This window comes from Ranitomeya imitator, chromosome 1 (genome assembly GCF_032444005.1).
Source record: "Ranitomeya imitator isolate aRanImi1 chromosome 1, aRanImi1.pri, whole genome shotgun sequence".
NCBI classification, from domain to species: domain Eukaryota; kingdom Metazoa; phylum Chordata; class Amphibia; order Anura; family Dendrobatidae; genus Ranitomeya; species Ranitomeya imitator.
In genome coordinates, this window is record NC_091282.1 from 591,162,849 (window position 1) to 591,173,147 (window position 10,299).

Sequence of the window (10,299 nt, forward strand, 5' to 3'; positions counted from 1 at the left end):
CCAGACTACTATGCTGGTCCTTTGACTCAGACCACAACATTGCCCTCGCAGGGTGCTGATCAAGAATCAGACCCTGATGAGACTATGTTGCCCCATCACGAACGCTATACCACCGACCGACACGGTGACACAGACGAAGTTGCACACGAGCTACAAGAAGAGGTAATAGATGACCCAGTTCTTGACCCCGATTGGCAGCCATTGGGGGAACAGGGTGCAGGCGGCAGCAGTTCTGAAGCGGAGGAGGAGGGGCCGCAGCAGGCATCAACATCGCAACAGGTTCCATCTGCCGGGCCCGTATCTTGCCCAAAACGCGTGGCAAAGCCAAAACCTGTTGGAGGACAGCGTGGCCATCCGGTTAAAGCTCAGTCTGCAATGCCTGAAAAGGTATCCGATGCTAGAAAGAGTGCAGTCTGGCATTTTTTTAAACAACATCCAATTGATCAGCGCAAAGTCATCTGTCAAAAATGTTCAACTACCTTAAGCAGAGGACAAAATCTGAAAAGTCTCAATACAAGTTGCATGCATAGACATTTAACCACCATGCATTTGCAAGCCTGGACTAACTACCAAACGTCCCTTAAGGTTGTAGCACCCTCGGCCAATGAAGCTAGTCAGCAACGCAACATCCCTTCCGGCAGTGTAGGGCCACCATTTTCCGCACCACCTGCAGTATCTGTGCAGGTTTCTTTGCCAGGCCAAAGCAGTCAGGGTCAGGGAATCACCAGTTTCGTAGTAGGAAACACTGCATCTAGGGCACCGGTGGCAACAATACCATCTCCCACCGTCTCTCAGTCTGCCATGTCCACCGGCACCCCCGCTAGTTCCACGATCTCCAGCTCTCCAGTCCAGCTCACCCTACATGAGACTATGGTTAGAAAAAGGAAGTACTTAGCCTCGCATCCGCGTACACAGGGTTTGAACGCACACATAGCTAGACTAATCTCGTTAGAGATGATGCCCTACCGGTTAGTTGAAAGCGAAGCTTTCAAAGCCCTGATGGACTACGCTGTACCACGCTACGAGCTACCCAGTCGACACTTTTTTCCAGAAAAGCCATCCCAGCCCTCCACCAGCATGTTAAAGAGCGCATCGTCCATGCACTCAGGCAATCTGTGAGCACAAAGGTGCACCTGACAACAGATGCATGGACCAGTAGGCATGGCCAGGGATGTTACGTGTCCATCACGGCACACTGGGTAAATGTGGTGGATGCAGGGTCCACAGGGGACAGCAAGTTTGGGACAGTTCTGCCTAGCCCACGGTCTAGGAAACAATTGGCTGTAGCCGTTCGCACCCCCTCCTCCTCCTCTTCGTCCTCCTGCAGAAGCGAGAGCTCGTCCACAGACCGCAGTCGCACAACCACTCCATCCGCAGCTGCCACTGTTGCACACCAGGTCTCCCATTATGGGGCAGCTACTGGCAAACGTCAGCAGGCTGTATTGGCTATGAAGTGTTTGGGCGACAACAGACACACCGCGGAAGTTCTGTCCGAGTTCTTGCAGAAAGAAATGCAGTCGTGGCTGGGCACTGTAGATCTTGAGGCAGGCAAGGTAGTGAGTGATAACGGAAGGAATTTCATGGCTGCCATCTCCCTTTCCCAACTGAAACACATTCCTTGCCTGGCTCACACCTTAAACCTGGTGGTGCAGTGCTTCCTGAAAAGTTATCCGGGGTTATCCGACCTGCTCCTCAAAGTGCGTGGACTTTGCTCACATATCCGCCGTTCGCCCGTACACTCCAGCCGTATGCAGACCTATCAGCGTTCTTTGAACCTTCCCCAGCATCGCCTAATCATAGACGTTGCAACAAGGTGGAACTCAACACTGCACATGCTTCAGAGACTGTGTGAACAGAGGCGGGCTGTTATGTTTTTGTGGGAGGATACACATACATGGGCAGGCAGTAGGATGGCAGACATGGAGTTGTCAGGTGTGCAGTGGTCGAAGATTCAAGACATGTGTCAAGTCCTTCAGTGTTTTGAGGAATGCACACGGCTGGTTAGTGCAGACAACGCTATAATAAGCATGAGCATCCCCCTAATGCGTCTGCTGATGCAAAGTTTGACGCACATAAAGGATCAGGCGTCTGCAGCTGAGGAAGAGGAAAGCCTTGATGACAGTCAGCCATTGTCTGGCCAGGGCAGTGTACAGGACGAGGTAGCGGGCGAAGAGGAGGAGGAGGACGAGGAGGATGATGGGGATGATTATATTTTTAATGAGGAAGCTTTTCCGGGGCCACTGGAAATTGGTGGCGCGGCAAGGCCGGGTTCTGGTTTTTTGAGGGACACAAGTGACGTGGATTTGCCTGAAACTGCCCCTCAACCAAGCACAACCGCAGATTTGAGAACTGGAACTTTGGCCCACATGGCGGATTATGCCTTACGTATCCTCAAAAGGGACACACGCATAACTAAAATGATGAATGATGACGATTACTGGTTGGCCTGCCTCCTTGATCCTCGCTATAAAGGCAAATTGCAAAATATAATGCCACATGAGAACGTGGAACTAATATTAGCAACCAAACAATCAACTCTTGTTGACCGTTTGCTTCTGGCATTCCCTGCACACAGCGCCCGTGATCGTTCTCACACGAGCTGCAGGGGCCAGCAGACCAGAGGAGTTAGAGGGGCAGAAATCAGAAGTGGCGTTGGCCAGAGGGGTTTTCTGACCAGGTTGTGGAGTGATTTTGCTATGACCGCAGACAGGACAGGTACTGCAGCATCAATTCAAAGTGACAGGAGACAACATTTGTCCAGTATGGTTATAAACTATTTTTCATCCCTTATCGATGTTCTCCCTCAACCGTCATTCCCATTTGATTACTGGGCATCAAAATTAGACACCTGGCCAGAATTGGCAGAATATGCATTGCAGGAGCTTGCTTGCCCGGCAGCTAGTGTCCTATCAGAAAGAGTATTCAGTGCTGCAGGTTCAATACTAACAGAAAAAAGGACTCGTCTGGCTACCCAAAATGTAGATGATCTAACCTTCATTAAAATGAACCACAACTGGATTTCGAAATCTTTTGCCCCACCTTGCCCGGCTGACACCTAGCTTTCCTATGAAAAGGTCTTGCCTGTGGACTATTCTGAATGCCTTTTCCAATCTCGTAATTTTCTGCACCTGATTGTCCAGCATACGACATGTTTACACCTCACTAAATGGCCAAACTCCCCACACGGGGCCGTGGTATCGACACTTGGCGACAGCACCCGTGAGAGTGCAGTTTGTCTGAAGAGGTGGGTGAGCCCGCTTTTGGTCGACGGCACTGCCACTGGGTCCCTCCTAGTACAATAAAGTGTCTCTGGCGGTGGTGGTGCGCACCCAACGTCAGACACACCGTTGTAATATGAGGGGCCCTGGGCCTGTACCGCCGGCCACAAGACAGTTTCCCCCCACCCCAGCTCAAACAGTGCTCTACCACTTGCAAAATTATCTCACAGCTCCACCAATGTTTAGTCTATGCGCTGACATCCTTCAATGCCTGCCACTGACAATACCATTGTATTGACATTTTTGTTATGTTAGGCCTTCGATGCCTGTCTGTGGTCACTCCTTCCACTAGGCCTCCACTGACCACACCACTGCTGCCCGTGTACCCCTGTAACCAATTTAAAATTGCCTACAGCCATGTGTTATTATTTTAGGCCTTCGATGCCTGTCTGCGGTGACTCCTTCCACTAGGCCTCCACTGACCACACCACTGCTGCCCGTGTACCCCTGGAACCAATTTAAAATTGCCTACAGCCATGTGTTATTATTTTAGGCCTTCGATGCCTGTCTGCGGTGACTCCTTCCACTAGGCCTCCACTGACCACACCACTGCTGCCCGTGTACCCCTGGAACCAATTTAAAATTGCCTACAGCCATGTGTTATTATTTTAGGCCTTCGATGCCTGTCTGCGGTCACTCCTTCCACTAGGCCTCCACTGACCACACCACTGCTGCCCGTGTACCCCTGTAACCAATTTAAAATTGCCTACAGCCATGTGTTATTATTTTAGGCCTTCGATGCCTGTCTGCGGTCACTCCTTCCACTAGACCTCCACTGACCACACCACTGCTGCCCGTGTACCCCTGGAACCAATTTAAAATTGCCTACAGCCATGTGTTATTATTTTAGGCCTTCGATGCCTGTCTGCGGTGACTCCTTCCACTAGGCCTCCACTGACCACACCACTGCTGCCCGTGTACCCCTGGAACCAATTTAAAATTGCCTACAGCCATGTGTTATTATTTTAGGCCTTCGATGCCTGTCTGCGGTCACTCCTTCCACTAGGCCTCCACTGACCACACCACTGCTGCCCGTGTACCCCTGGAACCAATTTAAAATTGCCTACAGCCATGTGTTATTATTTTAGGCCTTCGATGCCTGTCTGCGGTCACTCCTTCCACTAGGCCTCCACTGACCACACCACTGCTGCCCGTGTACCCCTGGAACCAATTTAAAATTGCCTACAGCCATGTGTTATTATTTTAGGCCTTCGATGCCTGTCTGCGGTCACTCCTTCCACTAGGCCTCCACTGACCACACCACTGCTGCCCGTGTACCCCTGTAACCAATTTAAAATTGCCTACAGCCATGTGTTATTATTTTAGGCCTTCGATGCCTGTCTGCGGTCACTCCTTCCACTAGGCCTCCACTGACCACACCACTGCTGCCCGTGTACCCCTGTAACCAATTTAAAATTGCCTACAGCCATGTGTTATTATTTTAGGCCTTCGATGCCTGTCTGCGGTGACTCCTTCCACTAGGCCTCCACTGACCACACCACTGCTGCCCGTGTACCCCTGGAACCAATTTAAAATTGCCTACAGCCATGTGTTATTATTTTAGGCCTTCGATGCCTGTCTGCGGTCACTCCTTCCACTAGGCCTCCACTGACCACACCACTGCTGCCCGTGTACCCCTGGAACCAATTTAAAATTGCCTACAGCCATGTGTTATTATTTTAGGCCTTTGATGCCTGTCTGCGGTCACTCCTTCCACTAGGCCTCCACTGACCACACCACTGCTGCCCGTGTACCCCTGTAACCAATTTAAAATTGCCTACAGCCATGTGTTATTATTTTAGGCCTTCGATGCCTGTCTGTGGTCACTCCTTCCACTAGGCCTCCACTGACCACACCACTGCTGCCCGTGTACCCCTGGAACCAATTTAAAATTGCCTACAGCCATGTGTTATTATTTTAGGCCTTCGATGCCTGTCTGCGGTCACTCCTTCCACTAGGCCTCCACTGACCACACCACTGCTGCCCGTGTACCCCTGGAACCAATTTAAAATTGCCTACAGCCATGTGTTATTATTTTAGGCCTTCGATGCCTGTCTGCGGTCACTCCTTCCACTAGGCCTCCACTGACCACACCACTGCTGCCCGTGTACCCCTGGAACCAATTTAAAATTGCCTACAGCCATGTGTTATTATTTTAGGCCTTCGATGCCTGTCTGCGGTCACTCCTTCCACTAGGCCTCCACTGACCACACCACTGCTGCCCGTGTACCCCTGGAACCAATTTAAAATTGCCTACAGCCATGTGTTATTATTTTAGGCCTTCGATGCCTGTCTGCGGTCACTCCTTCCAGTAGGCCTCCACTGACCACACCACTGCTGCCCGTGTACCCCTGGAACCAATTTAAAATTGCCTACAGCCATGTGTTATTATTTTAGGCCTTCGATGCCTGTCTGCGGTCACTCCTTCCACTAGGCCTCCACTGACCACACCACTGCTGCCCGTGTACCCCTGGAACCAACATCAGAAAATATAAAAATAAGTATTTTGCTTATAAAAAAGAAAATACTGGAGAGATATCAAATGCAGACATTTTAACATTAAAAACAAACACATACAACAAAAATCTGGTACAGTACTAAAAATGGCCACCAGCTACAATAACTTTCTCCTGCAAGTAGTTAACTGAAAGGTTTTTTCAATTTTAAACACAGATATGGCATCCACCGAGTGTTGTCCTGTCGCGTCTTCTTTATATTATTGCCAAGAAGATGCAAAACAATGAAAATAATAAAATCATTATTTACCAAAAAAATAGAGTAAGTCAAAACCACATTGCAAATAAACATTCATTACAAATAAAGAAGCAGGGCGCGTCCGAGGGTGAGTATATACCTAATAAGAATATAATCACCCTCGGACGCGCCCTGCTTCTTTCCGACAGCCTTCCTTCCTAAGAATCATCCCTTCCGTGGTGTAGAGAGAGGGTTTGTTACACTCCAAGGTGTTCCCCAGGTTGCCTTTCCTGAGCTTCGATCTTCCGGCTCTCGTTTAGTAGTTGTTGGAAACTACGCTGCATTAGGCCTACAAATTGGGTATGGGGTGTAGAGAGATGGTGTGTTACACTCCAAGGTGTTCCCCAGGTTTCCTCTCCATTGCTTCGATCTTCCGGCTCTCGTTTAGTAGTTGTTGGAAACTACGCTGCATTAGGCCTACAAATTGGGTATGGGGTGTAGAGAGATGGTGTGTTACACTCCAAGGTGTTCCCCAGGTTTCCTCTCCATTGCTTCGATCTTCCGGCTCTCGTTTAGTAGTTGTTGGAAACTACGCTGCATTGGGCCTACAAATTGGGTATGGGGTGTAGAGAGATGGTGTGTTCCACTCCAAGGTGTTCTCCAGGTTGCCTTTCCTGAGCTTCGATCTTCCGGCTCTCGTTTAGTAGTTGTTGGAAACTACGCTGCATTAGGCCTACAAATTGGGTATGGGGTGTAGAGAGATGATGTGTTACACTCCAAGGTGTTCCCCAGGTTTCCTCTCCATTGCTTCGATCTTCCGGCTCTCGTTTAGTAGTTGTTGGAAACTACGCTGCATTAGGCCTACAAATTGGGTATGGGGTGTAGAGAGATGGTGTGTTCCACTGTAGATAGATGGTGTGTTCCACTCCAAGGTGTTCCCCAGGTTTCCTCGCCAATGCTTCGATCATCATGCTCTCGTTTAGTAGTTGTTGGAAACTACGCTGCATTAGGCCTACAAATTGGGTATGGGGTGTAGAGAGATGGTGTGTTCCACTCCAAGGTGTTCTCCAGGTTGCCTTTCCTGAACTTCTATCTTCAGGCTCTCATTAAATTGTGGTTAAACGGAACAACTGCATTTGGCGTACTAGTTGGTTTGGGGCCTACTATCGGTGTCTGCCGCTCCTTGCTGTTCTCCTGGTTTCCTGTCCTGAAATTCCGTTTTCAGGCGCTCGTTAAGTAGTTGTTAATGTTAGACTGCATTTGGCCTACTAGTTGGGTTGGGGCCTACTATCGGTGTCTGCCACTCCTTGCTGTTCTCCTCCACTGAACAAAGCTGTGCCGCCTGTTTACTACTGTTGCCAATTTTGAACTGCATTTCGACTACTTACTGATTTGGGCCTACTCTCTGTGTCAGCCTCTCATTCCAGTTGTCCTCCACTGCAATGCCCCCTGATTAGTCCTGTGTTACCAATTTTGAACTGCATTTAGCCCACTTTATTCTTTGGGCCTATATCTGTGTTTCCTCCTCATCCTGCCCATTGCCCAGCCAGTGATAGATGAGTCTGCTGGTACATTGACCCATAACGCAACATTTCCCGTGCACGCTACACTGCAAGATTGTGACCCTGCTGAAAGTCAGGTCCCCCTTCCCGCATACCATACCACCTTACACGGGGACAAACAGGAAGGTGCAGATGAAAGTGCAGGTTCCTTCATCAGGTGGGGGGAGGAATACTAGTTGGCGACGTCACTGGCACAGGGCCTCTCATGGTACGCAAAAGTGTTGCTGCCGGTGGGAGGCGCCCCCGCCGTGCAAACACACCGCTGTACTTTGAGGGGCCCTGTGCCAGTGCCAATGCCAACGAGTGGGCCCCCCCTGCTTGCTCAGGTTCACAGCACTTGCAAAGTTGAAATACTTACCTCTCCCTGCTCCACTGCCGTGACGTGGTCCAGATTTCCTGGGCCCACTAATTACTTGAACCAGCCCTACCCACCACAACTTTAGCCAAATGACCCCCAATTTCAAATGCCTTCCAATTATTATAAGGTAAATTACGCTTGACAAGCTTCATTAAGAAGAATGGATGGTTTTGACATTAAAATGGGCACTCTAGGTGTTTTCCTGGCCCCCACTCACTGCCGACTATGCTGCTCCATTGACTTGCATTGGGTTTCGTGTTTCGGTCAATCCCGACTTTACGTCATAATCGGCCGATTTCACTCGACCCGACTTTTGAGATAGTCGGGTTTCGCGAAACCCAGCTCGACTCTAAAAAGGTCAAGGTCGCTCAACTCTAGTAAAAATCATTATTTCTTTGTTGCGTGGCGACCCTCAAGACTGGGCATTTTCCCTTGCTCCAGGAGATCCTGCATTGCGTGATGTAGATGCGTTTTTTCTGGCGCTTGGATTGCTTTATGATGAACCAAATTCAGTGGATCAGGCAAAGAAAATCTTGCTGGCTTTGTGTCAGGGTCAGGATGAAGCGGAGGTATACTGTCAGAAGTTTAGAAAGTGGTCTGTGCTTACTCAGTGGAATGAGTGTGCCCTGGCGGCAATTTTCAGAAAGGGTCTTTCTGAAACCCTTAAGGATGTCATGGTGGGATTTCCCACGCCTGCTGGTCTGAATGAGTCTATGTCTTTGGACATTCAGATCGATCGGCGCTTGCATGAGCGCAAAGCTGTGCACCATTTGGCGGTATTCTCTGAGCATAGGCCTGAGCCTATGCAATGTGATAGGACTTTGACCAGAGTTGAACGGCAAGAACACAGACGTCGGAATGGGCTGTGTTTTTACTGTGGTGATTTCACTCATGCTATCTCCGATTGTCCTAAGCGCACTAAGCGATTCGCTAGGTCTGCCACCATTGGTACGGTACAGTCTACATTTCTTTTGTCCGTTACTCTGATTTGCTCTTTGTCGTCCTATTCTGTTATGGCATTTGTGGATTCAGGCGCTTGTTGTGAATTCTGTGGCAGAGCTCCCTCCTGTGGTCACAAGTGGTACTTCGGCTGATTCTCTCTGTGAGCTTCTATTGGTGGAGGGAAGTGGTACTGCGGCTTCTGAGTTTCCTCCCTCAGGTGATCTGGTGAGGTCGTTAGGTGCTTCTCTACTTAACTCCACCTAATGCTTTGATCCTGGCTTCCTGTCAATGTTCCAGTGTTGGACTTGCTTTTCCCTGGATCATTCCTGTGGCCTGCTGCTCTGCATAGCTAAGTTCTTCTTTGCTATTTGTTTGCTATTTTTTCTGTCCAGCTTGTCTAATTTGTTGCTGGAAGCTCTGGGACGCAAAGGGTGTACCTCCGTGCCGTTAGTTCGGTACGGAGGGTCTTTTTGCCCCCTTTGCGTGGTTTTCTTTAGGGTTTTGTGTAGACCGCAAAGTTACCTTTTCTATCCTCGCTCTGTTAAGAAAGGCGGGCCTCACTTTGCTGAATCTATTTCATCTCTACGTTTGTCCTTTCATCTTAACTCACAGTCATTATATGTGGGGGGCTGCCTTTTCCTTTGGGGTATTTCTCTGAGTCAAGGTAGGCTTATTTTCTATCTTCAGGCTAGTTAGTTTCTCAGGCTGTGCCGAGTTGCATAGGCAGAGTTAGGCGCAATCCACGGCTGCCTCTAGTGTTGTTTGGAGAGGATTAGGGATTGCGGTCTGCAGAGTTCCCACGTCTCAGAGCTCGTTCTATGATTTTGGGTTATTGTCAGATCACTGTATGTGCTCTGACCGCTATGTCCATTGTGGTACTGAATTGCCTCTCATAACAGGCGCTGCCCTGAATTTGATGGACTTGGAGTTTGCCAGGCGCTGTGGTTTTTTCTTGGAGCCCTTGCAGTATCCTATTCCATTGAGAGGAATTGATGCTACGCCTTTGGCCAAGAATAAGCCTCAGTACTGGACCCAATTGACCATGTGCATGGCTCCTGCACATCAGGAGGATATTCGCTTTTTGGTGTTGCATAATCTGCATGATGTGGTCGTTTTGGGGTTGCCATGGCTACAGGTCCATAATCCAGTATTGGATTGGAAATCTTTGTCTGTGTCCAGCTGGGGTTGTCAAGGGGTACATGGTGATGTTCCATTGCTGTCAATTTCGCCTTCCACTCCTTCTGAAGTCCCTGAATTTTTGTCGGATTACCGGGATGTATTTGATGAGCCCAAATCCAGTGCCCTACCTCCTCATAGGGATTGGGATTGTGCTATTAATTTGATTCCTGGTAGTAAGTTTCCTAAGGGCCGACTGTTCAATTTATCTGTGCCAGAGCACGCCGCTATGCGGAGCTATATAAAGGAATCCTTGGAGAAAGGTCATATTCGCCCGTCGTCATCACCG